The 4,417-nt window shown below is 42.4% G+C and overlaps 1 long non-coding RNA gene across 1 annotated transcript; it reads left to right on the top strand.

Moving 5' to 3' along the window:
* The first annotated feature begins 283 nt into the window (after positions 1–283).
* LOC119299580 lies at positions 284–3,911 on the top strand. Its single transcript, XR_005146236.1, has 4 exons — positions 284–451; positions 557–625; positions 2,462–2,538; positions 3,667–3,911. It is a non-coding gene; the product is annotated as an uncharacterized LOC119299580 (long non-coding RNA).
* Positions 3,912–4,417: the final 506 nt, after the last annotated feature.

The following is a 4,417-nucleotide window of genomic DNA, read 5'->3' as shown; positions in this document are numbered from 1 at the left end:
CGCCGCAGCCATTCTCTCCAGATCCAATCCAAGCCCCCCTCGTCCACCGTCCCCTTCCTCCGCCGTCGATGTTCGCGCTCAAGGCCTCTGCCTCACCCGCCCTCGCCATTTCCTCCTCGGCGGGGTTTCCCTTCTTGGCGTACGCCTCCGTGCTGCCGAGGGCCACGCCGCCACGACCAGGAGGGTGTCCCTCCACCGGGCCGCACCCGCGACCTGCTACCCCACGCCCGCACCAACTCCGGCGCTGCTCCACCCGCCACTCCCACCCCAGCGCCGGCGCCAAGGCCGTCCCCGCCCACCAGGTCTGGGATCCCACCGTGGGGTTCGTCGTCAAGGTCCCTGCCGTCTCCAAGTTCTTCGTCAAGGTCCCCGCACATCCTCTCCTCACCTCCTAGATCGGAATCGGCGCCTCCCTCCGCCACCGGCCGCCATGTCACCGTCTCTGCTCGGGGTCACCTCCCCTCCCTCCCCCTCTCTCCTCTCTTTCTCGTTGGGCGGCGCAGGTGGAGGTTGCTGAATTGACCTTGTTTTTTCGCTTGGTTCCTTCCTGCTGTAGGGGCTCACCAAGTCACTGGCCATGACCGTGCTCTCCAAGGTCGGCGACAAGACCTTCTTCACCGCCGCGGTACCCCACCCCACCTCACCTCCTCTCGCCTTCCACGTGTTCCTAGTACTGCTTTCTTCGCGAGTCCGTCCTGGAATTCGCTAGCTTATGGTGAAGTAGTAGTTGTTTGTGTTAATTGTGACGGATGGAACCCTTTTCTCTCTTGCATTATTCGGTAGAATCATTGTTCTTGAAGTAAAATCATTGTTTGTTATGCGGCATTAAGCCACACATGAAGGTCATGCATCCTGCTGGTAGTGTTGAATCATTAATTAAGTTATGGATTAACATTGTGCTTTCGTACAAACAAAATTGGCAGAAGATGTGGCAAGTAATTAATGTGTTCAAGTCCGATAGAATTTACGAGTGGGCCGTTCTGCTACATGTTTGCTATATATCAACTGGAACCGCAGTTGTTCTCATCACCAACAATGGATGTTATTCCTGAACTAAACTGTCAGATGTTGCAGCCTAGGGTCAGTGTTTTTTTAGGATCAGTGTTTTTATCTGTGTGATAAGGCAGTCTTTTCATCGATGTTACATATTCATAGAGTAGTGAAAAAGATCGTGATCTCCTAATTTTTTGCACCTCATTTTTTTCTTGTCTCACTTGAAATGCCAACCACACTCAAAGAGGATTGACAGTCACAAAAAAAGGTGCAAGAACAGAATTACCTCAAAGGGCATAGATGATATTTTTCATGACTGTATTGAGATATGTGGAACATAATACACTGTATGCTTAATTTGCATTTTGGAGCTGCCTTTTGAAGCATGAGATGTGATTTATTTCTACCATTTAGGTTGTTATCACAAGTTGCTGTGTTGGACACCAGCATGCTCATCACTACTGATCTTGATACAATATCCTCATTTATAATTCAAAGCTGCTGAACGATGTAGTTAGGTTTGTTTTATTGCTGCATTAGAATTACAGAAATAGTCCTAGTCTTGTTTTGTTGTAGACATGGCATTGTTAGAACTTCGGATGCAGATTTTCATCAATTGTTTCTGTGATTTTCCACTAGAAAATGTATATGCATCGCTTATTCTATTTTAAACTTCATCATGGTATGGTCTGTTTCTATTCTCCTAGCTCGATTCTGTTGACACTAGCATGCTCTGTTTTTTTTGGAGCCCAACCATGGACTGTATGTACCAAGCTAGCTCAAGCACACACACAGCCAACTTGATTTGCCTCGCTCTGCTGTTACATTATATTACTTGGGTTACTGCAACACTGCCTACCTGCTACTGCATTTCATCAGTTACCAGAAATTTAGTTGCATGTCCAACAGAACCACAGAAAGAAACACTAGCAACACTACTGCCTATGCTTGATTTCTGCAGTAAACATGTTATCTGAAATTCTGTAATGATGTTAACTGATGTGAGTTTGTGCACTTGATGTTTTATACTTGGAAGACAAATGTACTTGTTTTTGTTATATCTCTCCCTGTTAATTATGGGTGATTTCCTTCTTGCAAATTATATATGTTCTGTTTTGAGCTATCTCTCTTCCTGGTAATAAAAGTATGTGCATTGGTTGATATTTAGTATTCGTATGTCTAGTTCACGATGATGGTCACTTGCGGCAGAGGCACCGATATTTTGGTGTCTAGATATTCGTCGCCGATAACTAAGCACGCAATGCTTGTATATACCAAGTTTTTACTGCCTAGTAGTGAGCACACCTAGCCCTAGTCACCTACTTCAATCAAAGAAACTAAGAATGTTCATAGTAATTTGAAAAGTATCTCATGCTTGATGCTTATACACTTGCATACACATCCATCCTCCTCCTCTTCCTCCTCTCGTCTCCCACAATCTGATTTGTGTGTGCATTTATTTTTGCAGGTTCGTGAAGAGGTCAATCTGGTGTTGTGAAAGAAGGGGGCTGTCCATGGAGAAGATTCCGCGGCGAGCTCCTCAGGGTAGGTTATCCCACAGATCTCCTCAATTGAGATATGAAGAAGCAGAACTTCTGTTTGTTCGGGAGCTGCTTTATTATATCAAATGCACCAGATACTTACGATTTCTCTTATGATCTTGTGGTTGGGCTAGAGAAAAAATAGAGTTGCATATGATTTCTAGGTACTAGTAGTCTAAAATGTTGGCCTATCTAGTGTACTGTAGGAACCTGTTGTAATCCCTTCATATATACTGCATGCTGTTGTTGTTGTTTACTGAAACCAAATAAATTATCTACATGAAACAGAGCTTAAAATTTGCGACGAAGATCACCATACTAGTATGAGGTGCCTTTTGCATTTCTTTGTTTGTGCTGCTATTACTATGGCATGCATTGTCTGTGTTTAAATTTTGTTTGCTGCTTCAGATCACTAAGGATTTTTGGTACCTTTTTATGTCTTGTGTACTAGCGCTAAAATCTTACAGCAAAATACATCTTTCTTTTGAATAATAGTATATGAGATTAGCAAGAAATTATATGGTTTGAATTTTGGCGCTGACCTTGTTCTCAATTATTTTGTAGACTGCTTTCAATGGGGGAAGAAGCTTAGAGAACTTCAATTAAATAGAAGAATTATCCATGATTTCATTGCTGTGAAGATGATTGAGTTGGTGTTCTATAGCAGTTCCTTATTTACTTGATGGTTCTTGATACGTGAACTGTTTCATAGGGCATAGTTATCCATGTTGGATTCTAATTCCTTATTTGAGTAGATGCTTCCTGATTATCCATGTTGCATGTGAATGGGTTGAGTAGATAGAATTGGAGTGAGCAGATCACTATAGGACTAAGGAAAAATCAAAAAGTATGTGTAGGAAAATATCATCATTCTTGCTCACTTTGCAAAAATGATGAGTACTAGAAATTGTCCCCTTTCACTAATATTTGTTGTTTGCTGATGGTTATACGTCTTTTGCTTGATCTATTATGATTCATGCACACAGGTTGGCTAGAAATAGCCCTGGTTATAGATATTTTTATGATTTTATACATTAATGTATGCTGTTATTATTTGTATGTGTGATGCTTTCAGCCTGTTTTACTGTTTCCTACTCGATTGATCTATTCATGTAATGTTCTGTTCTTATAGGAAGGCAAGTTGTCGCACCTGGAGAACTTTCCCATCAGAGGGAGCAATCAAGACATTGTTAGGACAGTACCAGATGTGCTCCTACGTGTTGAACAATGTTATGTAGTAGTGAGATAAGGAAAATTATGTAGACTTTGTTAGGACAGTACCAGATGTGCTCCTACGTGTTGAACAATTCCTGTGTAATGAAATTTTGCATTCCCTGTGTACATGTTGCTTTAATGACAGATTGTGAAAATTACTCAATTGCCATGATAGTACCGCGCCTGAATAGGCCATGACCCAGAAATAAACGTGGTACAAATGTTGTCTGGGGTGAAAAGGCCATGGCCTAAACAATATTTTTCTGGAAGGACAAAAACTAATAAGAAATGCATTATAAGAGGCCATGGCCCAGAAATAAAAAGGCTAAAATGTGGGCTTGGCCCATGTAGTCAACCAAATTAATAGTGAAAAAATATTCTAAAAAGGCTGAATTGTTGGGCTAGGCCCATGTAGAACACCGAATTGGACCGGGATGATTCTTGTGCCACATCAGATTGCCACGTCGGATGCCTACGTGGCCTGAGGAGGCTGCTAGTGACCAAAACAAAATAGTAGGCATATTTTGGTCGTAAACGTCTACGACCTTCTCACAGAGAAGGTCGTTAATTTCAGTTTACGACTGCCAGCTTTTGACCTTCTGGTTTTGGTCATAGAAAGGTCGCAAATGAAAAACTATGACCTTTCAGAGACCAATAGTGAAGGTCAC

This window comes from Triticum dicoccoides, chromosome 1A (assembly GCF_002162155.2).
Source record: "Triticum dicoccoides isolate Atlit2015 ecotype Zavitan chromosome 1A, WEW_v2.0, whole genome shotgun sequence".
Lineage (NCBI taxonomy): Eukaryota > Viridiplantae > Streptophyta > Magnoliopsida > Poales > Poaceae > Triticum > Triticum dicoccoides.
Note: the sequence above shows the minus strand (reverse complement) of the source record. Positions and strands in the feature narration are given on the sequence as shown.